General features: G+C 48.9%; 1 protein-coding gene across 1 annotated transcript in view; it reads right to left on the bottom strand.

Annotated features, from left to right (window-relative positions):
* Positions 1 to 27,774, bottom strand: part of NEUROG1 (neurogenin 1) — a 58,083-nt gene that overhangs the window by 5,822 nt on the left and 24,487 nt on the right. The window contains exon 1 of the mRNA XM_080398528.1: positions 1 to 27,774. This exon is cut by the window's left edge and continues 5,822 nt beyond it; it is cut by the window's right edge and continues 24,487 nt beyond it. The gene's annotated coding sequence lies outside the window, so the exon portion shown is untranslated.

Below are 27,774 nucleotides of genomic sequence, written 5' to 3'. Positions count from 1 at the left end.
TGGGGTTTTTCCAAAGTGTTTTGCTTTGGCACAGCTTTTGCCCTTGCTGGAGTGGAGGGGAATTTTGCTGTTGACTTCAATGAGAACAAAGTTTGGGCTTGGAAATCCCAGCAAGTGTCCCGTGACAATTAGGTCACGGCATGTGGTAGAGGCTCTTTTGTGCCTGATGAGGGAGGGACCTGTTTAAGGATGTGCCCAGTTCAAACTTGTTGGAAGTCCTGATGACTTCAGAGACAAGCCTGGCCAGGAACACTGCTCACAAACGAGACCATATTCCTGATAATCTTGGAAAGAATAATGCTGTGGAAACTTTTCTGCCATTTGGAAATGAAGGCAGGGCAGCCCCAAGCCTGTTTTCTCATGGAAGAGAGCTTCCTAACGCTCATGTCCTTCCCCATGCCTGCCCTCTCCCACCTCTCCTGTAACTTGTGAATTTATTGACCGACTTTATCCAAAGTGGACAAACAGTAAGAAAAAAATTCAGTGATAATTAAATTCTTAAAAGGCTGTGAGAGTAGAAAGCAATGTATGTTTATACTGACTGAGAAACACTACGGCACCAGCTTACGCAGAAGATACTTTGGAGTCCCCATGTGTGACCAACCCCAGAAGACTCCTGCTTCACCTTTAAAATCCATTGCGTGAAAAAACAGGGTGGACAGATCCAGGCTCTGTTAGTTTTTCTGTTCACAGACTAAGTTGCTGTGTTAAAACTCACAAAGACATCAATATTCTCATTTCTAGCTTCTTTGGAGGGGAAAGCAAGGTTTTTAGCAGTGGGAATTTGGTTTCTTCTAAAGGCTCTGCCAGGTCACTGGGACTGGAATGCCAGAACCCTTTGCTATTGCCAAGGTAGAAAGCTGCTGGGATCAGATGCGTCCTTTCCAGCAACAACAAAGCCCCCAGACAAGGGATGCAGTACCTGGTGAGTGCCTGCCTGCTCCAAGAGCTTGTCTCACACCCATGTCTCCTTTTGGAAACTTACTGTGTGGACCAGGAAAACCAAGGGCTGAAATTCTGGGGCTCCATAGGGGGAACCAGCCTTGCCAGGTTTTCCGTTATGCTGTTTGTTACATCTTCTCTCATTTCAGTAGATGTGAAACCTTTTTCCAGAGGTAAAAGGATACTGTTGGAAACATGGCATTGGAGGGAAGCCCTTCCCCACCCAGCTCTGCTCCCCAAGCCCTGGAGCAGAGGGGATCACGAATCACTTCTGACTCTATTTCTTCCATGCAGTAATTCCTGAAGAAGTGACTCTTCTTTAAGCTGCCTTTCTTGCTTTTGGAGTTTCACTCCTCCTTGCTTCACTGCAGGGACTATGAAGCCATTTTACGGCTTTTCTTTCTCCTAATTTGAGTTTTGGCCAGCGCTGCTCATGTTGTTTTCCCCAGGCAGCTGAGCTCTGGTGTGAGTTCTGCTGCGGCTCTGTCCCAGCTGCCATAACACCCTTCCTTCACTTGTCACTCTCTTTTTCTGGAATTGTGTATTTGGAGGACTGAAGGAATGAGGAATGTAGACTGGGAGGGGACCTCAAGCCTATCAGGTCTGCTCACTCTTTCCATCAGCTTGCTGGGCTTGCCCGGCCAGTGTGGCTCCCAGAACAGCTTTTTTCTTTCCCCATTTCCATAAGCCGGGAGCTGTAGTCCCAAAGCCGCAGCTTTGGTTTTCCTGCAGTTGTTGTATGTGTTAGGTGCCTCACAGGTGTGTAGCAATCCTGAGGGCTAATTCCTGGGCGGTGGTCTTCACCAGCAGATCTCCATGTGCTTTGCAAAGAGGATTGACGTTGTTGCTCTGGTTCTTGGTGGGGAAACTGAGGCATGGAGCCAGTCTGTGTGAAGCAGAGGCTGACCTGGAGAGTGAAGCAAGGTGTCCTGCATGCCAATGTCATATACCTCTTAAGCCACACTGGACAGAGTGTATGATAAAGTCCCTGCTCAAATGTGCAAACCTCCTCTGTAGGTGGAGTGGAGCTGGTGGGGCTGCTATTAGCCAAGGCTCGCTCTCGATTAACCTTGTGACCAAGGCTTGCTGCCCACTGAAATCCTCGGCCATTTTTTAAATGCTGTCTGTCAGTTATTCTTTATGGGCCACCAAGCAGGGCTTTCCTATGTTGGGTCAATTCTTAATTAGCAAGGTTTAATAGGACCCGGTTTTATCAGCCAGAAATAAAGCTTTGCTTGCAGCAGCAGCAGGCACCCCATCCCTGTCTGCTGCAACAGGGATGCGCAGGGCTACTGCAGGCAGCCATGGCCCGGGACGGCAGCGGGAGGCTGGGCAAAGGTAGAAACATTAAATACACTCAAAATAATTATCTTTTCACCTGCAACCCTATTAACATAGAGCCTGAGCCAGGGCTGTGCTGGCTCCCCGACCTGCGGAAGGGCTGATACAGCCAAACAGCTGCACATTCCTAGCGTGGGTTTAAGCAGTCACTGGTCAGGATTTTAAAGCCCTCATTTCAAGGCATATTCAAACCTACAGTTACTCTTTTATGTCCCAGCATCTGTCTGCGATACGGAAACGTCATTTATCACTTCCACAGCACTCTGGTGCTGCCATAAATGCCCAGCACTTCATCCAAGCCTTTTTCTGGAGAGCAGGTTGCCCAGCCCTGGCTGCCCCTGGGGCAGTGACAGGCTCCCTGGGGCCGCTCCATGCCCTGCGTGTCTCCAGCTCTCCAGCGCTGGGGTTTTATTTCATTGCAATCCTCCTACGACTCAGCCTTTAAAAATCTTCCTTCCTACTGCACTATTAATGAGTGACACGATTACATTTTACTCTAGTTCTCTTTTCATGTTTCAGCCTATTTTGATAACCAAATAAAATATCAAATAAAATATAAAATATGAGCATCCCACTGCCTGCATCTTCTTTAGGGACACTGTGCTGCATCCCCTCAGTGATATCCACACTCATTTCCCTGGGTGTGGACGTACAGCTTTGTTGTCCTGGGCTTTTTCTCACCTCCTCAGGCTGACCCCAGTAATGAGAAGTTAATCATTCCCAGTGGCAAAAGTTAGGTCAAAAGCTGCTGCTCCCCCCAGGCGTGATGCTGCCCCACGACACCCACGGGGCACTGCCCTCAAACAGCTCTGTGTAGGTGCTGCTGCTGCTATTTAGTGATTTGTTTCTCCTAAAATTTATGTATTTTTATTTCTTTATATATATGTATGTTCCTCAGTGTTCACCCAGGAGCAATCAGATTTCCACTGCTGGAAATTCAGCCCATGGATTCCCACTGCAGCAATTTATCGCTGGTCACAGAGGAGTTGGGAGAAGAATGCTTTTTGCTAAAAATAAACGCAGGAAGGCTGGCTATGAAGAACTTTTCTGCCTTTCATTGCCAGATTAGAAGGCTCCACCTCGCATTGTCCTTTCGCCTCCAGGCGCTGCCAGCTGTGGGATGCTGCCCTCCCACCCAAAGACCTGGCCAGGTCGCTGCTTCCCATGGTGCCATCCCTCTTGCCTTCAGTGGTCCCTGATGTCGGGAGGGACTCAGTCCCAGTGTGGCTGCTGGGTTTCTTGGGCAAATGGAGACACAAGAGCGTATGTGTGTGTTTTTCTACTGTGCCGCACGGCTCCGAGATCAGGAGTGCTGAAGTGATGACACAAAACTGGCAGCTGAAACGTTCTCGCTCCAAGGATCCAGGACCTCTACGCGGGCTTTCCGCACAGCCCAGGGATTTTCGTTTCATTTTTACTGTAACTACCTTCTATGGTCCATAAACTATATTGTTTTCATTTAATTCTGGGAACATAATGAATTTCTGTGGGCTTGTTTCCTGTTCAGTGTAATATCTTTGCTAGATGTGAGGTTTATTTCACAAGCTAGTTATAAATTTACTCAAACTCCCAATTGTTTCATCTTGGGAGCAATCAATAAAAAGAAACATGAGGGAGATTTTAGACCCTTCACATCCACTGAAATTCAGGGATGTAAATCTGTCGTCTGACTTTTTTTTTTTTTTCCCTGAGTGCTGAGTAATGTAAGAAAAATGTTAACCCTCATCCGAGTACCTCAGTGTGCCTATGTAATGGCCGAAGTGTGAAATTCTCCCTTCTTTACCCCCAAAAGAGTCTTCAGCATAAAAAAGCGCATCGAGTTTTGTGAAGAGGCAATGAAAAACTGCCAAAAATGGAGGGTGTATCGGGGTCGGGGTCCGTTCCCTGTACGATTGCCCTTCATGTCATGCCCTTACCTCAGCTCAATCTGCGCTGCCTTATCGCAGCATCAAACGGGTAATGTCTCTTTTTCCCTCAGTTCCCTGAAAACTTGATGAAGGCCATAGGATAAAAGCTAACCTTCCTGTAGCTAATCTGCAGCTGGCCCTTCAGTGCCTTCTAGCTGAAATACCCAGATTAAAGCTAACATCTGGCTATCAGCAAATAGATTTAGAGCAGCAGATATATATTTAATTTTCTAGATTTATCCCCTTTATTTTTTTGCCAATAGCAAGAACCCTAGGAGCTGCTGAGCGCTCTTTTGAAAAGCTTGCCAAAAAAATGCCTAATTTCTCTTCTCACTTATGCAGACCAGTTGCAGATTGCTGGTGGTGTCAGTCTGGCATAAATAAAAGGAAAATCAGCCGCAGGCTCCCCAGGTCACTGAGAGCCGCCTGGGAAACTCCCCGGCATCCTGGTGGTTTTACACTCAGCCTGAGGTTGCTGCTTGTGCCATCAGGTGCTGCTCAAGGGGGAGTAAAAATCTGTCATCATCCAGCGGGGTTCCCCCCTTACGGCCATGCTTCCTTGGTTTTCTTCTCAGTATTATTTCTAAAGAAGTTCACAGCCCTTTTATCAGTGCAAGTGTGTGTGCTTAGGTTTCTGTGAGCAGGGCTGATGCTTGGGTACCGGGTACCCAGGGGATGGGATGGGGTGCAGCAGAAGCAGCCCCGTAAAGCCCCAGCAGGTTTCCAGCAGCCTACTCGCTGCTTGTAGAACCCACTGTGGTGCTCAGAGCCAACTGGTCATTGCAATTCTTCGTTCCTGTTTTTCTTGCTGCATTTGCGCAGGGCCACCAATAAATGAGTGGTGAATTGTGGCTAGGCTAAATTTTATTTTGTTTGAAAGCAGACCCCAGAAAGCTTGTTCTTTTTTTTTTTTTTTTTTTTTTTTTTTTTCCTGGAGGTTATTTTGCTCTGCCTTCTGTCTCCTTTGCTGACTTTGAGCACTTCTCTTTCCCTGTATGGCTGTGGGCTAAATGCAGAATCAACAGGACCTGCTTGTGAGATGCAAGAGGCAAGCACGGCTTGTGAAACAACAAAAGCTTGAAAAATCCCTGCTCCCACTCTCTTGAGATGTTGTGATGGCTGTACGAGTGCTCTTCATCTGTTCCAGTGTGGAGAGAACTAAACTTACATGAGCCATTACTGAAGCAAACTATTGAGTGGGCGAGGAATTAATTTGCAAGAGCAAATTCTGCATCCAGGTGTCTTGCCAGCCCTTTGAGGCTTTCATAATAAACCAGGTCTTGCTGCTGAATTCAGGTATAATTTAGGGCATGGTGTTGTTAGTTAAAAGTAGAGAAGGCTGGTATTGTACCCCTAACACAGCAGATAAACCAATTCATACTGATTTTGTATTTTTTTGCCATCTCCTTCTCAGCCTGGTTTAAAACTCCCCACCCTAATGCTTTGTGATGCAGCAGCAACCTGAAGTCGCAGGAGCTGGTGAAATGTGGATGCTCAGGGTCCAGTGGCTGTAAAATTTCCCAGTGCAGTTGCATCAACGGCCTTAGGGGGTTTAGCTGACATAGAAAAAGGGCAGAGATCCTGAAGACCCAGCAGTTAGCATTGGCTTTCAACCTCTTCAAGCAGCGTAACCTCCAAGCTCACTCCTTCAGGGAGGTGCTGGGATGAGGTGAGGCAGGACAAGGCAGAATGTGACCCTGCTGCTGAGCACGGGGCTGTTAGAGGGTGAGCACCCAGTGCTACGGGAGTGTGATGGGTGCAGGTGGGAAGATGAAGATGGAACTTCAGTCTTGCAGTTTAATTGTTCTTTGCCCCCAACACATGCTCCTGTGTCCTGCGCTGCTCTCTGGTTGCTTGGCTTGGTGCTGCCCGGGAGAGGGATGAGGGGTGTCTGTGAGGCTGCTCGTGTGTGTGCAAAGTCTGGCACGTGGATTTGCACACCTTATCTGGAGAGCTGTGGAGCAGACAGCCCCCTGAAACGGAGATCCAGAGTAACTGGGGGGAGAGCCTGGGTGTGAGCACAGATGTGGAAGCGTTTCATTCTTATTTTCTTTCTTGACTTTGGTTTGAGGCATTTGTTATCTCAAGGGGCAGGTGGAAACCAACAACAGGCTCACTCCTTCTTGTTTTATTTGTGCTCAGGAGATGTCCCAGCACACAAGCTGTCATGGAAATGCGGAGGAGCGTGAAGCAGAGCTGGCTGCTGGGCTGCATCCCCAGCATCGTCCCTGTGGTCATGAGTGGCTCTCGCTGGGGACCAGTCCTGCGCTGCTGCGGCGCGGCGGCTGTATGGGCAGGCGAGGGGCTGCAGCTCCCCTCATCCCACCCAGCTGGTGGAAAGGGGCCTCGTACAGCTGCACAAGACTCCTCTCGGTGCTGCTCCTGCCAGAGAGGTGACAGATTTGTTCATTTGCTTAAAAAATGCTTATTAACTGGAGGCGGTGTGAATCTTGTGTGCCAGGTCTATGCAGGCAGGATTTGTTCCATAGTAATTTGTGCTCGAATTAAAATCACCAAAACTACAAACTGGTTCTTTATGGTGAATCCAAGGAAACCAAACCCTTTAGGAAGCACATTTGGAGGACGATTCAAACCCACTTTTGTGCTCAGCTCTGGCTGTGCCGTCTCACCCTGCCAAAGCGGTCTAGAAACACAACACTGTTCCCAGGGCTTTGTTCTTCCCAGCAGTTGAGGAAACTCCATGGAAAAGCTTTTCACCTGGTGTTTTCGTGCTTCCATTTCCAGTTCTGTTCAAGACACATGAGAGGGAAGGTACATGACAAAATCACTGTGGGAACAGACCCAGAACCGTATCAATTGGATGTTTCAGTGGAAATTTGGACCTGAATCCTTATTTCCCACTCCGATGTGGGCTCGTCTTCTGGCTGAGTTTTCTTCAGCGTTTGCAGCCTTTTTTTTTTTTTTTTTCCCCCTGCTGTTTTTGGCCTTTTTTGAGGGGGATTCTTTGTAACCTGAAATTCAAATCCCAGCCCACTGCTCTGCAGAGATGCTTGCACTTTGCAGTCCAGAGGAACTGCTGCCCTGCATCATGTCTTCTACCTGGGGCCACCCATGCAATGCTACTCCATGAGTATTTAGAAGGAGTTTGCTCATGGAGAAAGCTCTTCCCCACCTGTAATAATTAAAGGTCGATTAATGCCCAGAAGAGTAATGATGGGCACCATACTTTCCCGCACACCAGTGTCACATCCTGGCCCTACTGATATCAGTGGCAAAATGCTCTTTCTTACCCTGTGTGTGTTTCATCCCCACTTTCATTTCTTACTATTCCTCGTCCAAGCCATTAATTTATTAATCTTCTTTATTCGTACTCAACTGCTTTCTCTTTGGACCCCCAGTACGTTCGTTTTATGCATTTATGCCCCCGATCTGGTTGTGCAAATGCCTCTTCTGTTTATGGCGGGTCCACAGTAAATCAAACCTCCAGCTGCGAACATGGGGAGCTTTGTGTGGCAGCGGGAAATTTGGGTCCTTTCTCCCTCCCCCAGCCTCCGCCTCATTTATATCTGCAAATCTGTGATCTTGCCTTGAAAGAATCTGTAATGACTCATTGCCTCTCCTGGACCTACTGCCAATAACACAGTTAGTTATAACCAGTTAATTAACTGGAAAGTCTAATTACTTAAAATTCAGCCCTTTCCTGGGATTTCGCTGTTGCAGGAGAATGCCAAATAATAACTGTGCTTTTCAATATACCCTCGTTTTATTTTTCTTGGGGAACATACAAAAGTTATGTGTAAATATTTCTTTCTCCAGTGAGCACACTTTATTATCCCTTTTCCTTTAGCTTTCATTAAAAACTGCTCCCACCCCTTCTTTAACTTGAACATATAAATAAATAACGCCTGATTCAAACAACCTCAGCCATAAAAACCTGCTTGAAAAGAATCTCAGGCAACTACCACATCTGGAATAATAGTCAACATATTTTAGAAAGAGACTTCATTTTTCTCACACAGGATACTAAATCATGATGGCTCTATGTGCCAAAAATAACACAGTGGGATATGACTATGGGAGGACGTGAACCTATAATGAGGTTCAATAAAGTACTAATCTTATGGGGTAATGCAATCTGGTTTGCTTTTGCTTAAAAAAAAAATGCCTGTGTGTGTGAGAGAGTGTGTATGTGTGCGTGCGTGTGTGTGCATGCACGCTGGTGTGCTTTTTCAAATGGATTCTGGTGTCTTCTTTCAAACTCTCTTTGCTGTTTTGCAATGCAAATAAATATTTCAAAGCTCATTAGTTTTGTCCCAAATTAGCCGCATTGCAGGAAGAATGGTGGATTCCACCTGCCCCATCATTTCAACACAGGAAAATCTAATGGGACAATCTACTTTTGTGAGAGAGGAAGAGTTTTACCATTTACTGAGCATCTCCAGAGATGGTCGGAGGTGCAGCACAATTTCTTCAGGTTTGGCGTGGTCCCTTCTGCTCCAGTTCATCCCCAGTTAGAAAACAAACCCCTAATTACAGGGCTGGGTATTAAAATCATTCCTGAACTTGGGGAAACAAAAGATGAGTCCCTTTTTGCACCATGGAGCTGGGGCAGAGATGAAGGTACAACAGGAATGAGAAATGTGGGACAAAACTAACCAAAAAGCAACTCTGAATTACAGAAAATTCTTTCTAAGGCTGAAAACCCATAGCCTGGAGTTGCTAGAGGAAAAGGGGGGAAAATCTTACTCCTTCAGATATTTTTCTCTCTGTAGGGAGGAAGACTGGCAGGGGCGGTTGTGTGCCCACCAAGGAGTGACACGCTTTGTCCCCATTTTTTTGGAAACCCATATCCCTGGGAATATCTTCCACCACCCTATATCTGGATGCTCCAGGGTCCTGCTGTGCAGCAGGCAGGATTTCTGACCTGAGAAGACGGTGCCAAGGTGGTCACACACAAACTCAGGATGGAAGATCCCACCTTCCTCTTCCTCCCCTTCCCTCGAAGGTCTCGCAATCCCAATAGAGGAGGCACTTCGCTTCCAGCTGATGTGAAAACTGTGAAACAGCTTGGCCAGGTCACCCTGCTAGGCAGGAGCAGAAACAGGAATGAGACCCAAATCTCTGGAGCCCCATCTAATTCATGACTGGACATTTTTAGCCCACAACATTCTTCCTTCCCTTCTCTGACTTTATCTCCAGGAGGCTGGTACAAATGTTATCCAGCACTTGGCTTTGTTGTGACACAAGAAGACATGACAGGTGGATGCTTTGGCTCAGGGAATACTGTCCTGGGCAGCTTTTGTCAAACACAACACTTCCCCAGACATCTTGATCGCCGATATAGTGCCAGCCCTTCTAAGCAGTCTATTTACTATGCTGTAAATAAATCTAGCTTCAACTGATATATTTTTTGCCATGTAATCAGTCTGCTTTCATAAAAATTCACCTCTCTTGGCATTCATCCACATGTGCCTTACAAATGTGCACACTGTATTGAGTCAGATGTGTGGGAAATATATATTTTTTCCATATGGATCCTAATATACCATAAAAGGTTTTTCCCTGCCCCCCTTTCCCCTCCTTGCAGTCTCTTGAGGGCATATATCATAACAATTGAAATCTGATGAGAAAATGAAAAAATGCTTGGTGTTCATATCTTCCAAGTAGTTTTCCAGAATCCTGCTGCTGAAAGGGACATAAATCATTAGCAGCACTCAAGCGACGTTGTTACCTGAATATACAAAACAAAACACGCTGAATTTCTTGCTACTGGAAAGAGGAAAGTTTTGCAGCCGCATAAATAGCATGAAATTGTTTGTCATTCAGGTTATATTTAACCGGAGAAGTCATGCGTGCCAGAAGAGAGAGCAGCCAAAAAAGGGGGTGCAGCCCATCGCAGGCATCTTCCTGGCATGAGGAAGGAAAGCTGGAACATTTTGGTGCTTTTTACTCTGGGTGTTGTCCAAACTGATGTGGCGTCACCCAGCCCTGGATGAGTTTGTGCACTGGCAGCATCCCATGGGATAGAGCAGGGGTGAGAAAAGGCCCTCGCTGTGCTCTGCCTGCTGCCAACAGATGCTCCCTCTGCACCCTGGCACCGAGGGAAGGGGACGGAGCAGCCAGCAAGAGCCTTCTTCAAACAAAAAGAGTCTCCAAAGTCACAGCACTGAAGCTTTCCAGTAAGCATCCTGCTAGGACATGGCCTGGTCTAACCTGTCCTCTTGACAAAATAAAACCAGTAAAACCAAAAGTAAAGCAGTAAGAAGTCTCTCACAAAAATGTCACCTTTTTTAAATGTTATTTTTGTAAGTGAAACATCTAAAAATGACAAACCAAAAACCTGCAGACAGTCAAAAAATAGGTGATAACTGTTATGAAAATATTGTCCAAATCATTCACTTCCCCCCCAAATTTTGAAGTTATACTATGAATCAAAAAACCCAAGTGCTTTGAAAATATCCATCAGGTGACTGTGTGTGACGAACACATTCCCAGAAACCACACCCTGCTGCAGGAGGTGCCGTCAGCTGGGGAAGAGGATAGGACCTGGCACAGGATGATAACCTGTGAGTGAGAGCAGCGCGCCCTGTGCAGCGCTCCTGCTTCCCACGGCAGGCAGGGCTGGCATCCCGCGCTCCCGAATCTGTCCCGTCCAGCAAACACAGGGACACCGGCTGGTTCAGGGTCTTGTGCTGGGCTGGAGAAAATCATCAGCAGAACCTGGATAAAACCCGTGTGTCCCGATCCCATCCTGCTCACTAGCTGTACATTCTTCCCCTGATGTGGTGCAAGGGGTTGTGCAGCAGAAAAGAGGAAAACCAGTCTCCTCCCATTAACTGTGGGGCGCCCAGTACCCCGTGGCACCTGTTCTCCCCACGCTGTGCCATCTTCACCACCGTAGGTCAGCTTTTGAGAAGGAACAGGGTTTGCTCCTGAGCGGAGGATAAGGTGGCTTTCCCACGCTGCAGCAACTACTCCCGGCTTTCTGGCTCCATCTTCTGGAAGTGAGACAAAATCGAGATTTATCAGAGCTTGAGCTTTGGAACACCCTGTGTCGTGCGCCCTGCAATATGTCCGGCACAAACAAATCTCTTTCGTAACTCACAAAACTTGTAATTAACCTCTGTAAAATGCCTCTGCAAGAAAAAAAAAAAATACGAAAAGAGGACATCAAGGTGTTTAAATGAAACCCAAGCTGCAGGTAAGGAGCAGGAGGTTAAGGATTTCAGTGCTAGACCATGCAGGGTAGCCATGGGTTTTTTGGATAGATCAGGCAACACGGCCAACAGGGAAACAGTATTTTCTGTCTCCTTTTTCATTCATCCCCCATTCGGTATGGGAGAACAGGTGGATCCAGTGTGTAAAAGTGCTCTGGCCACTCAGTGGCCTTTCAGTTAGAAAAATGAAGAAGAGAAATAGCTGAGAAAGGATTTCAGAGCTTGGCTGGGCAGGGTTTAGTGCTGGGAGCCAGTGGCAGTGACATGGGGACAGGACTGTAACCCATCCTCTCTGAGCAAGCCGATCCAGAAATCCCAGCTTTCCCGATGCCATCGGGCTGCTCAGCCTCAGCATGTGGAGGATGGGGCAGCCCAAGTGCACAGATCATCAGCCCAGGACTGTTGGTGGCATTTTCCCCCCAGCATCAAGATGGTGCCACCCTCCCCACAGGTCAGGCTGTACTGAGGTGTGAAGAGCATCACAGATGGAGATTCTGGCTCTGGAATGCTGCTGTCAGTGTTGCTGTAGGGCTTGGGGAGCAGCAACAAAGCCTTTTCTCTGCTGTTTAACCCAGGGAACTGCCCCTTTAGGTGGCAGAGCTGGGATGTGGGGGGAGCAGAGGGATGTGGGCAGTGGGAGGGAAGATGTGCTGCTCACCAGCCTGGTGCCCTGGGCCAGGACATCTGCACCCGTGCTCCTGCCCGTGTCCCAGGAGCAGCACTGCCTGCAGAAAGGCATTTAGGATACAGACTTTCCACTGCTTTATCCTTACTGTCTGCAAAGCACACTCCTCTGCTACTTGCATTTGGGTTTATGCTGCTGAATTTAGGTTCCTGTGCACTGGGCTCCTTTGGCTGTGGGTGCTGCTGTGTAGAGGAATTACAGAGGAATGAAGGCAGGTTAATTAACATTGATAATATACAGCTGTGGGCTGGCTTCAGGGGCGGTGGGTTGGCTGATGTGGATAAAGTGCAGCTGTGGCTGGTTCCTGCTAAGTAGTTAAATAGCTCTAAGGGGTATGGAAGAGCAGTACTGGATGAAGAGGGACCTGGAAGAAATGAGACCTGGAAGAAGCAGAGGGAGGAGAGAGTGTGTGCGCCCTGGGTGTAGGAGCAACAAGGAGAGGCCCTGGGAGAAGAAGGGGGTCTGGAAGGGGAGCGGCTGTCTGGAAGAGGAGTCTGGAGAAGGAAGAATCGGGACACAGCAGAGGCACGAAGCAGGGTGGATTGGCCTGAAGAGGATGAAGAAACAGCGTGGGCACTAGATGAACCTTTGAACCCTTGTGGGGGACCGGTGGCTGTACTGGGGCAAGGTGTGGGAACAACTTACTGAAGTTAACCTTGTATGGGATGGTAAAAGCCTTGTTGCAGCTGGTGAGTTTTGGTAGTGCTGTGACACCGCTGCAGCTGTGTGGGGCAGGCAGTTGCCTGGGATGCTCCAGCTCTCTTGTGAATACTGAGGGTGGCATTAAAAGGTTCAGGTCACTTCTTTGTTCTGGGGGTGCATCTTGCCTGCAAAGTCTAAACCCTGCCGATCCTCTTCGATGTACTAATTAATTGCATGTGGCCGCTAGAATTGCTCAAGAGCATCTTTCCCACTCCCAGGGCTGCAGTGTCGCGCACAACCCGCCTCGGGGCACTCGGCAAAGAAGTTTTGCTCATCACGGAGAAAAAGCCTTTTCCCCATTCCCCCTCTGCTTTAGCTTTGTGCCGGAGGGTGGTGCTCGAGACATGCTTTGCTGCTCCCGCTGCCGTTGCTGCGGAGTTTGGGCTGGTACCCGGGGCAGCGGCTGAGGGCAGGAGGTGGCACCGCCGGGTGCCCGCCCGCTCTTCCTTCAGAAGCCCCAACAGCCTGGGATGGAGCATCCTGCGAACAGTCAGGCTAAACTACCTCTGAAAAACCTCATTTTGAAAAAAGCACTGTGTACCTCCAAAAAGCCAGCCCTTGAGGTGGAGTGTGCTAAAAATTAAGGCATAAACAATGGGAACCTGTTAATTTCCTTTATGCCACCTGTAATGGGCTACTTACCATAAGCGGACATTGCTGAGGTTGGATTGTAAAGTTTCTAACGTCTTTACTTAATTTTCTTTATTTGTCATGATGTTCTAGCTCAAATTAATCAAAACTAAATTTCAGGATATATTTGATATAAAATACCTTCAGGATTATTACTTCAGGTTTGTAAACTTTTCAGTGGTTAAATACCTAAATATGAAACAGGTCAGGGGATGAGGCTGTCGTGCATTAGAAAATTTTCTTCCCTTCCTGCGGGAAGAGCGATGGTGCTTTGTGGCACGTACAGTAGCTATGGGAGCAGATGGGCTCCCTGGGGAGTGCGGGGTCTGCTGGCTGCAGGGTACAAAGCTGCCAGGCACAGGCCCACTGCATTCCCTGCCTCCTTGCAGCCCAGCAGCATGCTGCTTCTGCAGGACTGAAGTCTTGAGCAAACCAGAACAACTTCAAGCACAGCAGCATTTTTTCGAATTTCAACTGAGACAAAGGTGGCCACAGGAGCTGACTTTTGGGGCCGGGAGCTGTTTGTTTCCCTTACCAGCAGCATTTTAGTGGCTCCAAGGACATTCCCCCATCGCTCTCTAGTAGAGGCAAAAGCTGCCACATAGTCATGAAACCTTATTATACCCATCAGAATAATTAAGTAGTTTATTAACAGTTACCTTACTTAAAAAGCAATTTTTACAGTGAAACAATTGACACCCCAAGCAAGTAGCAGTGGGCTTCCATGGCTATGCTACTGCTACACCACATAAATGTTGGTTCTGAGCCACAACAGGAGACGTGTGAGCAAACTGAAGCACATGAATGCTGATGTTCACTGGAAAAGCTGCAGAAGGAAATGCTGAAATTCCCAAAGGTCCCCCCAAAATGCGCGCATTGAATTCCCAACCATTTTAAATGGCTATGGACACCTAATCCCACAGACGTCTTGAGAGTCTCACCGCTTTTCTCTACTTCCTTGCCTCTCCACATATAAATCTCTGTCTCTGGGTTTCTGGTGTGTGACTTATGATTTTTAAATGCTTATTTTGGCAATGCGCAGTGGTGGGATGTTTCGGCCTTGCCTGGAGGCTGGGGTGGGGCACTCTCCTTGGAGATAAGTCTAAATGTGAGGGACTTGGCCAAGAACTTCCTGGTAGAAATCGCTATTCTCCATAGCAGGGCTCTTAAGGAACAAGCCAGGAAGCCAGTTTGGACATCCGTATGGTTTTTGACCGAGATAATTGTAAACCATGGGATAGTGACCTGAGCAAACAGCAAAGCAAACCACAGATGATCTGATTATTTTTCTGCTGTGGACATTTTATCTCTATGTTCAACACAGAGTGAAAGAACATTCTTCAAAGCCCCAAGCGTCTTTGGGGAAATCTTCTGTCATTAGTACCCATGGTGATGTCAGTCAAGCCATACCCCAGCTCCGGGCAGAGAAATCCATACCGCGTCCCAGCCAGCCCCTTCCGTAGGTGAGGGTGAGCAGCTTTCTGCAGGATGCTGGCAGCAGAGCTGATCGTATTGCGGAGCAAACGTTCACTTGCTGCTGGAAGGCTCTCTGGAAGCCTCTGTCCATCCTAGGGGTAGGAGGGCTTCCCTCTTCTAATTGCATTCCTGGGTAGATTTGGGAGTCTTGTAGTCTTGGAGGGAGATTGTTTTTGTTGACACTAAAATGCAAGGGTACTTAAACATTGATTCTGGTCATTATGAATAATAAAGTGAGGTAGTGAAGTGGGAATACAGCATGACATTTCAGCGCCTAGAGATCTGAGTTTGGCTATGGCAAAGAGTTTTTAATGTCTCTTAGGCATGGCAATGTAACCCAACCTGACGTGACATGGTTGACTGCAGCAAGGTTTGTGCATCGTCTGGGTACAGAGATTGAAGGTTAGGCTCTTTGAGTCCATCGTGGGATAGTAACACTTCCATTTAGCATTTATTAAATTAAAATAGCTTTCTAAATTCCCAGCAACCCTTTGGCAATGCAATAGTGGGCTTAAATTTAACATGAGTAGTGTTTGCAACATTTAAAGGTTTTCAGCATTCAGGATCTGAAAATGACGTGGGATCGTTTTGCTCCCCTGACCTGCCTTGCTTTTCATCCACAAACCACAACTGCAAGGAAGGACAAGAGAGATGGGAAAAGGCTGAGCTTTATGGGCTGCGAGTCACAGACTGCCTGGTCATCCTCCAACATGGGCAGGTCCTTCTCTGCACAGGTTTGCTTTCTCTTGAAGGGTGTTATTTTGTTTTTTATCAGCACCAGCTTCACTTTTAGTTTGCTTTCAGAGGCAGTTATTGCCAAATATTCAGAGTGATGCATTGAACAGTGTGCTGCACCACAGCAGCCTAAGGACACCAGCTTATTTCCAACAGTTTTCAGCTTTAACTTCCCTCCTTTCACTGGTGCCTGTCCTCTGTCATGAACCACATCTTCTGAGGTCACCTATTTTTCCCATTTTAGGAAGAAGTTGGGCAAGAAATAAATCTTAGACTCAAATTTCAGCACCTTGAGAAGTTGCTTGGTTCGAGCTCAGCTCCAAAACCATAAGCCCATCTTCTTTGTATGCAAGGGCAGGCTGGAGTTTGGTGTGGCCCCAGGAAGATCCCATTCTGACGGGTGCCATGACAATAAACACGTTAATTAAATTAATTAATTTAAAGGGGCAAAGGTTCAGTGGGCGGGTGGTGCTTTTGTATTTCCAAACCAGTTAACTCGGTTCAAATTCAAACCTGACCAAGACAGATCTGCTTTCACTAGCAAAACCAAGCATGCTGCAGAGACGTAGCCGTGCTCTTTGTACGAGCCCAGCCCCTGCCAAGCCTCGGTGGCTGGGATGAGGCATGTCCTTAGGTTAACAGAAACGCAATAAGATATCAAATTAGTTGGGGCTCTCTGTTCTTTTTGAAATCATTGGGAGAATTGTGATGCGCCAGGGTGCAGGGTGCTATTCTTCCTATCTCTTAGCTCCATTGTGCAGGGGTGAACAAAGCCAAGAGGTGTAATTTAAAGGTGCTGTGACCTCCCATGAGCAGCTCTCCCCATTGTGCTGCCGGTTTTGTTTTCTGTATGTGTTTTTTTTCTCCACTGAGATCTACTGATCATAAATATGCATGAATAAAAGAGCCAGGGAAGAGGAGGGGAGGGGGGAAGGGGGCTCATAACCAGCTTGGATAAAGTCCTTTTCTGAATTTTCCACTCTTGGCTTCCTGACGTCGAATGAAATAAGGGACCACACTGCCGGATTAGCTCAGCCGGAATTCCTATTTCCAATTGTAAAAGCAGAACCCTGGCATCATAACAATCATTATAATTATCACTTACAGAGGGGTCTCATCATATAACAGCTTCTTTTTATTCGGGATGGAGGGGGATCGAAGGGGACTGGGGGAGATAATTCCAACCACAGGGGTTTGCATCTTCATTCATCGCTTTCCAAACAAGCCACTGGAAAATTGAAGTCCCTGAGCAATTTACAGATTACACCTCTCTCCTGGTACAGGGACACGTGTGCGCACACACACACGCTTGCTCCAGACATCAGACATAAACCAGGTACGCCTTGGGTGACCATTGGAAAGAAGGAAAAAAAAAAAAATCCCCCCGCCCTGCTTTTCTGCTCCAAACTCGGGCAGAAACGGACGTAACCTTCCCTTTTAAGCCTAGCAACTCCAGCCCGGCCGCACAGCTCCTCCTGGATTAATCTTTCTTTTTTTTGGCTCAGTGAATTGTGGTCAAGGCCATTGTAACGTGAGTGCTGCCGGGGTGCGGATTGGCTGGAGGAGGCTCAGAGAGGCCCCTTTTCACAGGGGACTAATTGCTTTAGACCACCAGTATTTGGGAGCTACAGATGTCTTCCTTAATTTGCCTAGAGAGCACAATCGGCCCCATCTGTTGCATTTTTTTCCCCCCTCTGTCTCTCAAGTCGCCTTCTTCCCCCTGTCTGCAAAGGCCTAAATTGAAAACTCATCAAAAAGTAATACAAGAGCAGTTTGGCTGGGAAGCTGCTGCCGTGGGGCTTTGCCTTTAATAAAGGCCCCCCTGCTACTTTTACACATGGGCTGGGGAGCAGAGAAAGGAGGAGGAGGAAAGCAGAAACAACCTAGAAGGGGGGGACAGAAAAATAGCTAAAACCTAACAGCCAGATGGGATATTTGGAGGCAGGATAATTTGATGTGTCATGGCTGGAGGAGAACAAGGGGCAGCCCCTTGTTTTCTGTGTGTACACACAACAAAATAGATGACTTCTGGAGGAGGGAAAGGAGAGGAGCCGGGGGGCGGCCGGGGGCTGCCGATCTCTGCATCCTGGTGTGGCTGGCGGGGGGAGCAGGCACTGCCCGGCGGTCCATGACTTCCCAGCAACACACCTCCAGGGATGAGGGAGATGGAGAGGGGTCGGAAGGAGGGAACGGGAAGAGAGAGGAGATGAGCCTTTACCCTCCTGTAGGGCTGGGAGGTTGTCTTGGCCCAGAGTTGGCTTGGACTATATATTTAGGGCTTGGACTGGGGGTGCTGCTCTGCATCTACCCATACACGAGAAATCAGGAGAAGGTGTTGCTTTCTCCTTGCTAGATCAGTGCTTTGACTCCAGAGTGTGTAAAGGAGCTGCATCACCCACAGGCTTTTCCTCATGTGTCAGCTTCAGGTCAATACCACTTCAACTCAAACTCAACTCTGGGCAGAAAGAGAGGGCAAGCCCAAAAAAATCTCTTAAAATATTAATTGGGAAGGTTGTGGGGGAAAATATGCTTCATCTTTGTTCCAAATCCCCACCACAGCCCAGCCTCAGTATGCACAGCTGGGGAGAGGGTCATAAACCCCCACACTGTTTAACATGAGTAGAAGTGGCATTTCCTTATGGCAAATTTGGCGCTGGTGCTGTGGGGGGACATGGTGAAGGCACCAGCCATCCCTGACCCGGTGTGCGTGCTTGCTCTGTGCCCCTGCAAAAAGCAGTGCATGTGCTCACAGCCCATCTGGGAGAGAATAGATATGACTCCTTCCCATGCAGCCCACAGTCTGCTTGAGCCCACTTTGGAAGCTGTAAGATGGGAATGAAAATCTCCTAGTCCCAGCCCTGTGGTGTAGCCACAGGGACATCTTCTGACAACGGCTGCCTGGGCCCAAGGAAACAGCCCACTTCAGCCCATCTGGACATTCAAGATTTTCCCCTACTTTCTTCTTTTGCCTTAAAATAATCGTGTTTGTTGCAGTGAGTCGAAGGGAGTGTGGCGGGCAGGTCATTTGCACTCCTTTATGCTAAAAGACAAGGGAGCTCAAGTGATGGAGAAAGCCCCTGGCATCCTCCCACCACCCAGCCAGTACCTGCGCCAGCTACCCCAGCTCCTGCCTTGCCAGGGGTGGATGCTGTGCAGTGGCAGGAAGGTTTTGGCGACCCACTGCCGAGGAAGGCAGGCAGCTGCCCGTGCAGGCAGCACACTGTCCGGCAGCTGCTCAGGCAGCACAGATGAGAGGTGCCTCATTACCAGGCTCTGTCCTGAAACCTGAGCCCCGGTGCCAGTGCCGTGGCGGTCAGCGCTTGATCGATCATTCCCATTTCCTGGCTGTCCATCAGGCATCTCTCCCTGAGTCCTCGGAAAGGTTTTGTTTAGATGTTCAGTTACAGAGAAAAAAGATGTCCATTTATCTTGGAGGAGCCTCTCAAAACAATACGAAAGGAATCACCGCAGTAATTTAGTGCTACTGCTGGGAGTCCTGCAAGGACCAGTCTGGGGGCTTGGGACCTGCGGGACTGAGCTGGTGGCTCCCACATCTGCTGTGGGACAACTTCCAGCCATCACCACCCATTCCCAGCTTGCGTGCACCATCAGCAGCTGCTTCTTAGCAAAGGCTTCCTAAAAAGAAGGGAAAAGAGCGCTGGCTTGCACCTCTGCCAGCCGAGGTGGAGGCGTGGGACAAGGTGCACGCCCCGCGGACACGCACCCCTGGGCTGGGTAGAGATGGTGAAACCCACAAGGGCACTAACAGCTGGTTTCCACATTTCATGCACTGCCATTCTGCTTGGGAGTGGGGAAATTCTCCCTCCTGGGAATACTGAAGGTTGATCAGGCTCAGAGGGGCTAAATGAGGTCCCAGGTCCCCTCCAGGGCTGGGGAGGTTTTGGAGAAATACCCACCACAAACAGCCTTTATTTTTTCACTTATTGCTTTGATTATCACTTACTGCTTTGCATATTACTTTTTGCTTTTCCTTGTGTACTCCTGGTTAAAACCCATGTAATTATTACTTCTCTGGAGGGGGGTGCCGGGGTGTGGGTGTGGGGGGGAGAGCAAGAAAAAAGCCAGTTTACCAAACTGGGAAGATCTCAAAAGTGTTGGTGGAGAACAAAGGCTGCAGGACTCGGGCTTCACAGTCTGGACTGTGTCCCAGGAGCACTCCGGTGACCTGCTCAGATGGAAAGCCCACAAGCACGTCTCTGTGCTGGGGCCGGTTACTTCCCAGGGCAGCCCTCTCCTTGGGGAGAAGGTGTGAATGGCTTCCTTGAATAAGTCATTGGATAGCCTTGGCCAGGGCAGGCTGGCTGCTGCTTCCCCTAGGTCTCTGTCTCACTACTTAAAAAACAGATACCCTGTTGTGACATTTATTTTTCCTCCGTTGGACTTCAGAAAAGAAAACGGCTGTGTGCAGGCCAGCAGGGCCGATGGGGAACAGCGATGCTGCAGGCTGTGGGGCGAGAGGAGAGTTGTGGGTACCCATCTCGGCTGCCTGTGTTTCCTGTAGGGATAAAAATAAGGATCAGCAGCTGAAAAATTTTAGAAGAATATGGCAATCGAAAAAGGGAGCTCTAGTTCTTGGTGTTGAAGCAGCCCAGAAACTGTTGAAAAGCCACTGGAAAAGCCATTGAGCTTTTGTCTAATAACTCCTGTGATAATAATTAGCTCAGCCAAGGCAGATTTTAAAGGGGCTTTAAAATTCTTGTTCAGTGGCTTGAAAGAAAAAAGGCAACCAGAGGCTCCTCTCATCTGAACATCAATGTGAATCCCACAAAATCCCATTATTCCCCCTTTAGATCAGCAGTTTGATCAGTTCAGCCTTTTCCCTCCCCAAGGCAACAACTTTCCCCCTTTGTGCATCTTTTCCCCCCAGCGCCTCACTGTGCACCGCGTGATGCTGTAGAGCCTGGTCCCCTTCTCCCTTGGACCCTTGCAAGTGGCAACCACCTGCTGTCCCCACCACAGCAGCAAGGGTGACAGAAAATGAACGGGTTGAGGTAGAGGAGGGAAGTCTGTTTACAGACTTTGCAAACCAACATTCACCAGGCTATTTTTCTTAATCTGAGAAGAACTGATTTGTTGCATTTCAAAGCTTGCTGATGCTCTCAGGCTTTGCTTTCAATATGCCAGTGAGGCTTTAGCACCTGACAGTTGGAGGCAAAACATGATGGTCTAAAACTCACGTCTTCATCCAGAGCTAGGTCTAGCTACAGCGGAAGGTAAAATTCACCTAAAAATCAGTGGTTTGGGTGATTTTTTGAATGAGCCCTCCACACAGGAGTGGAAGAAGAAATGTTGACAGCAGCCCAGATCTGTTAATCGGAGACCTTGCTGCGCTTTGCCTCTGTTGGAGACCTTCCACATGTCCCCCTTCCCAGGTTCACTGACATTCAGAGCAGTTCATGGGCAGCCCTAACTGGTGCTCAGCAGGACTAAGCAAGGAGTTCTGGCCACAGGACTCCACCCTTGCAGCTGAGACACTGGAGAAGCCAGCTCACTGGGACATGGATCTAATGGGATCATGCCAAGGTGAATGCACTTAAAGACAGGGACTCAGAAGCAACCTGCTGTGCTTTTTGCATTTCCAGGGGACACTAAGGCACCTTTCTCAGGAAAAATCTGTAGATCTCCAAAGATCCATAACCATCAAAAGCTCTATCTGCACAGCCAGGTGTGAAGATTTGATGTAAGAGAAGGGATGGGGAAAGGAGGTTGACTCAGCTGAGAGATGGAGGCACAACCCCTAGGTAGCTGGTTTTCTCCTAGCTCAGTACCAGCTGAACACATCCATCCTATGCAGAGTTTACCCCAGACCCTCATTCCAGTTCAACACAGCTTCAGACAAGAATTACAGAGGCAAAACAGGTCATGAAGCAGTTAGAAGAGGGGTGACACTGTGCAGTGCCTGACAGACTTACACCGTGTGCCACAGTGCCTGGAAAGCCTTTCCAGGCTGGAAATTGGTGCTCAGGGCTCCCCAGCACCTGCACAGCCCCGGCCAAGTCATGGTCCTGCTCACCAAGAAGGCTTCCTGGGTTTAATACCAATGCAGAAGAACAACAGTTTGGAGCTGAGCAAGAAAGCCTCCAGCAGGGAACACAAACCCTCCCTCAGGCTGGAGCAGCTTGGGTTGCAACACCCCAAGAAATGGCCAGTTCAAATACAAAAAAACCTGCTTTTCCTTAAAAAAATGTCTCTTTTCAGTGGACTAGAAGTGATGTTGAGCTGAAAGCAAGTTTTGCTAGTAAAAGATGCTAATAAACTGCGTTGGAGTCTCATAAGCTGTGGGGTTTTTTTAATGGCAAATAATAAAGGAGTCTAATAAACTGTTGGGGTTTTTTAATGGCAATTTTTAAGCGGCTGGAGCAGAGATCAGGAGTTCAGCCTCTTTCCTTGTTCTGTTTGTGGTATATTTATCTTCATGAAGAGAATGGTAGCAGGGGGATTTATTTTTCTGAATGAATGTCTCTAAGCCCCCCATACCTCCAGGGCTTATAGTAAGGTTGGATCCAATGACAGGAGAGTCAACATTATAAGCCCTTAGAGAGGGCTGAGTGCCTTGTAGATAGTCTCAAGTGGATGCGCTTTCAGTGCGCCGTTACCCCGGCTTACATTAGCGGCTGAAGAGACTTTGTCTGTCCCCGATGCCCTCGGGTGACCCGCGACCCCTGCGACTTTGCTCCGCCGAGATCTGACGCTCGCGCGAGCCCCCGGCCGAGGAAATGGAGAGGTGCATTGTGCCGCGGAGAAAGAGCAACACAAACACGGGGTGTTCTCAAAGGAAACAAAAACCCAGTGGAAAAAAATCCTCCCCAAATTGGCAGCGAGGGGCAGCCAGGGAGAAAGAGCAGGCACACGCTCTGCCGGGCAAAGCCGCCCAGGAAGGCTCGCTGCTGGGGGGGTTCTGGAGCTCTTTGGGCTCCTTCTGCTGTGGGGTCTCTGCTGGCTTTAGGTGTGGCTGAGCAAGGTAGGGGGTGTGTGTGGAAAGTGGGTTTCCCCGTGGGTTCTGCATTTCTAAATATAAAAAGAAAACAGGCTTGTTTTGCTTTTGGGGAGCGCTTGGTGAATGTGGGGGAGAGTTACACTGGGGAGGTCATCTGCTGCATCCGTGCGTCCCAAAGGAAAAGAAGCAGAGCGAAACCCCACTTGTGTCTGCAGAAAATGCTGAAACTTCATTCAGAATGTCAAATGTCAAAAAGCAGGTGGAGCGGCCCAAGCCCCTGTGTCATGGAGGATGCCAGGCCCTGACCTGTCCCCCACAGGGGGTGCAGCCACCCACACATGGGTCAGACGGCCAGGCTGGCACCATCCCTGGGGCTGGCACCGTCCCTGGGGCAGGGAGTGGTGGTGGGGGCAGGTAGACGGGGCAGGGTCTGTAAGCCAGCGGGGTTGCTGCCATCGTTGTTATGCACAGCCAGTGCCTGGCTCAGAACAGCTTCTAATGCCCAAGAGAGACCACCCTGTCCCAAGCAGTGGCGCCCTGCGGGGCGGGGTGCTTCTGTGAACCGCTACATCCCTCCCAGGGATTTCGGGTTGATTTGGGGGTGTTGAAGGTCAGCATCCTGCCTGGCCCCAAACCCGTGCCCAACTGCTGCTTTCGGCCTAACCGAGACAGCAACGTCTTCATACAGCCTCTGGCTACTGCACAGCGCCCCAAAGAGTGGGGGATCTGCCACAAATCACAGGCCGGCGGTGATGGCATCATGTTCCCATCTCCTCTTTTGAAACCTGGGCTTCCCCCGCCTGTGTCCTCCATCTCCACTTGGCTTCAGGCCTTGCTGCTTTGCTTTGGGCTTAGACCCTGCACTTTGCAGCACGTCTGGGAGGGCACAGGACATGTCCTCCCTCTTTAAATAGGTGCTGTAGTGGGGTGGGTGCAGCCGTGGGACCGACCTGGGCAGGGATGGGGAGGAGGTGACAGCACAGCATCTTCCCCATTACCTTGGAGAGATGGTAGCCCACCCAGTGCATCCAAGCCTGGCCCACGCATGGAAGCATTTTCCAGATGCCAGTGTGTGTTTGAAGGTTAAAAAGATGAGTGGAAAAGCCCATGTCATGAGTGCCTGAGCTAGCAGGAGAATTCCACCGGCTTGAGGGAGAGTATTGTCCCCAGAGCTGCGAGTGGATTTGCATGCTTAATTCCTGCTAAGCATTTTTGGAGGAGTAACCTGATAAAATCTTCAACCTGCTGATAGCACAAACTCAACCGGGTGTCCCTCCTGAGGAGCGGGGGACCGGCAGCCCCGGGACACGGGGACCCGCCGGTGGCCGCGGCCGGCTGGGTCCCCGCCGGGGCAGAACCCGGCGCTGGCCGCAGGCGGCCGGGGCGCGCAGCGCAGCCCTCTGCGGCGCAGGACAGACGGAGGGGGAAGACGACTTTTATCCCATTGTTTTTCCCTGTGATTAATCCATCTAAAGTGCTCCTCTGAGCGTAGCCAAGGGCAATGTAAGAAAGAAGCGGTTTGAGCTTTGTGGGGCTCTTTTTTTCTCCCCCCCTCCCCGTCCCTTTCCAAGTGTGCTTTACAAACATCCTCTCCGCTCGCCCTCTGTATTTGCAAAACCGTCTCCTTCTGCCCATGGCTCCTGATGAAGTCCTTGCAGAGCTCCTTGTCCACCTCCAGTCTTTTCAGCACGTATTCAAATTAACCCTTTTGTCCCATTCACACCCCCTTTCTTTGGCGGATATTGTGGCTTTGCCAGCAGCGATCCAGCAGCGGCTATTCTAATGTAATTGCATTCTGGCAATGCCTTGAGAACCTGATCAAGATCATCCCGCAAATTTAATCCCTCCAAATTACAAAATGTTTACTATCAATCACCTTTACGCAGCTTTCTTTCGGGGGGCTTTCTTCAAGGAGCGAGCGGGATGTGTGTGTTGCCAGAGATGCCCCTTCACGTCTCCAGCTGATCACCTCAATGGGCCCAGAGTCAAATGGTCAAGGCCATATGCGTATGAAAGCCCGGGCTGTGCTGCCAGCTATTCTCTCTAGCTCTGCATGGATTTCACACTTTCTATCCTGTTAGGATGCCTACCATTTATTTTAGCGTTGATTTTTTTGTTTCCCCCGTTTCTGCCTCTTGTGTCATCTGCATTTAATCTAGTTAGCAGATTTTCTGCCTAAAATTGCATTGTTAAAGGGAATTGTTTAAATGGGGAGCGGTGGAGAACCCTGAAACCCTTGAAACTGGGGTGTCCCCCCGCCCGGCACTGGCCGCACATACCTCGGCTGCTGCGGCCCTTGGCTTGGTGCAAGGGGCTTGGAGGTGGCTTTGCTTTCTTGAAAGCATCCATTGCTATTTTCAGAAGCACAAACAGATGCAAATGTCTCTGCAAACATTGCACAATGAGATACAGGGAGAGGACAGCCTTTCAAAATCTCTGAATAGCCCTTCAAAGCAAGTCTAATTAGGGTAAGTAGAGGTAATAGGCCCACTTGCGTTTTTTACACTCGCATTTTCCCCCCTCAAAGCCTGCAAGGCTCTTTTTCCCCTGTGGCTGGGGTGGGGGGATGGAAAGAAGGGGAAGAGGTAGAAGGAGGGGTGGGGTGGGGGAGGAAAAATCAATCATTTGAAAAGTCTCCTCTCAGTTTTTTTGCCTGGCTTTTCCCGGTGAGAGAGATAGTGGCAGAGACAGCAGCATCCCGGCTGGGGCCGGGGTGCGGGGCAGGCACCAAAGCAGAGGCTGCAGCTCGTGTCATGTGGAACTTCAGTAAGTGAAAAAGAAAAGCAGAAGGTATGGGCTGAATACTTGGGTAAATCAGTAATAGAGCTAAAGGGCATATGCCTGTAGGGAATATGTTGGCATAAAAGAGCTTTAAGAGGGGCCATTCATACTGACAAAGGGAGATTTGAATTGCTGCCTTCACAATAGCATGAAAGGATGGGCTTGGGGTGTTCTGAAACAAAGTGGAAATCATACTGCCCTGAACGGCTCTAATAAGCTTTTAACTATTTTACATTATGGCATTACCCCTTTTTTTTTTTTTTCTCCCCCCCTTCTTCTTCTTCTTGTGAGCCGAGTGCCAGGCCCACTTAAAAGTGTGATTTATACTTTTTTGCTTCATGGTAACTTTGGAGAAAAATAGACGGGGACTCAAAGGCAGTAATTCAGCTTTTTCAAGACGAGGAGGGGGAAATGCCATCATTTCTGAGCGTCCCAGAAAGCACACCCCTGCGCCAAGCTCCCCAACCGCAGCCAGCACCCTCGCCACCTCGCGCAAGCCTGGGCCAGGGATGCTGGCTCTTGCACCTACCACCCATCCAACATCTCCCACCTAATTGTGCTTATTAAGAGCCGTGCAATCAACCAGATACCACCGTTCGCTGCCACTCAGGTTACTGTGCTGTGCAACTCAGGTGGGCTTCAGCGTGCACTCCAAAAAATACAGCAATTGCTTGGCAAACCCCCCCACCTTTCATTGTCCGCAGAGGTTCAGCATCTCAGCCTGTATTTGGGGGTCTCGGGGGGCTGCTGCTCCCACTGCCTGCCTGGGAAGGAGGCAGTTGCCTGGCCTGCGTGTCGAGAAACGCACGCTGGCTTTGTGTGTGCTGGGGCTCCCTCCCCAAGCTCCCCCCAGATGGTGCGATCGCACGACTGCACTGTTAAAATAGAGCTCGTATAGACAATTAGCCAATTACTCACTCTGTCATTGCACTTTCTTCTTGTAACTGAGATGCAAACTGGACTATGTCTTCTTTGGTAGCTTCATTCATTGGCAGCATTATTTAATGACACTTTTGTCAGCTTTGGGTCTGCCCAAAGATTTCTGAACGTAGCTTTATGAACCTAGAAAGGGCGCCCTGTGGAGTGAAAGCGGACTTTGAACCTACAGACGATGCTAAAGACAATGAATTTCCCAAAGTCAGGGAAAGAAATCCAGAGCGTGGCTACCACAGGGCATGTGGCTCAGCCCCTCATTGTCAGCAGCAGAGGCTAGGGAGAGAATAGCCCAGTAGCCCAAATGGGTTGAGCATATGGATGCACGGACCACTTTGCTTAAATATCTCAGAAAAAATAATACTACGAGTGCTGCCGGGCCCTTTTTAAGATGGGAAGGTTGAGTGGCTGGAACAGCTGTCCTGGACCGGTATCTCACCCAAGGTCCTCTCTGAGAGTGGCCAAAATTAAGTTTCTTTTGCTTTGATGGGTGTTTGTCTCAGCCACAGTTTAGCTTCAGCAGAGCTCTGTGGAGCTGCAGCCGGCAGGACCAATGTAGTGGAAACAGTGAGAGAAAGAGGTCTGGTTTTGCTCCTGGCATTTTTCAGGGAAGAACAAAAAACTCGCCTACTGCCTAATGAAGGAAACTCCATTCCTCTACATACGTTTCTCTGAAACAGGATAATGCTTTTATTATCCATAACTTTCGGCACCAAGCGTTGTTAGTGTCTCTTACCTCTGAAGTTCAGCCCTGTACAGGTGCAAGGGTGGCTGCTAAGTTATCTTTAAATACACTTTAAAAAAAAAAAAAAGAAAGAAAGAAATCCCATCTGTTTCTTCCCGGAGGGTAGAGTTTCTGTGAGATTTATCTCGTGGCTCCTCCGAGCTTGGTTAGCGTGAAGCATGCACTGGACACACGCACACACCCACACCCCAATCCGGGCTGTGCACAGCTGCCACCACCTTCCCTCAGCTGACAGTTCCCTTCCCTGCATCCCATATGGCTCCGTGCATCTCCCGGCATCCCAACAAGTGCTTCCCAGGAGAGTGGCGCAGGTGACAGCCATGCCGGTGACAGCCACGACAGGTCAGGTAGCCCAGACCCTTCTTCCCTGGGACCACAGACCTCATTAGCTGCCACTTGATTTATCAAGAGAGCATTATGGCTTTGGAAGCTGACATCTTTTTGGATTGCAAATAGGAGAGGAGGAAACTGTACCCTGTGAAAAGATTGATTAAATACTAATTAACCTCTTTTCTTAGATAATGAAAACACTTCAGTGAGCTGGATAAACACGATGCGCATCAGTTGCTCTCCTGGCGAAGCAAGGGGTAATTGAGAGAGCAATATCCATTACTGATGTTGTGACAGGAAAGGTTCTCCTTTCAGATTACAAAAGACTTGCTGCAGGAGAGATGGTACTCAAATTGGAAGGAAAAAAAAAAGCCATATTCTTTTATCTCAGGAGTTAAATCCTCTCAGTTTGAATACTCCTACCAGTGAAC

The sequence above is a fragment of the Falco punctatus genome (genome assembly GCF_963210335.1).
Source record: "Falco punctatus genome assembly, chromosome: 8".
Taxonomy (NCBI): Eukaryota; Metazoa; Chordata; class Aves; order Falconiformes; family Falconidae; genus Falco; species Falco punctatus.
This window is presented reverse-complemented; position numbering and strand designations above follow the sequence as displayed.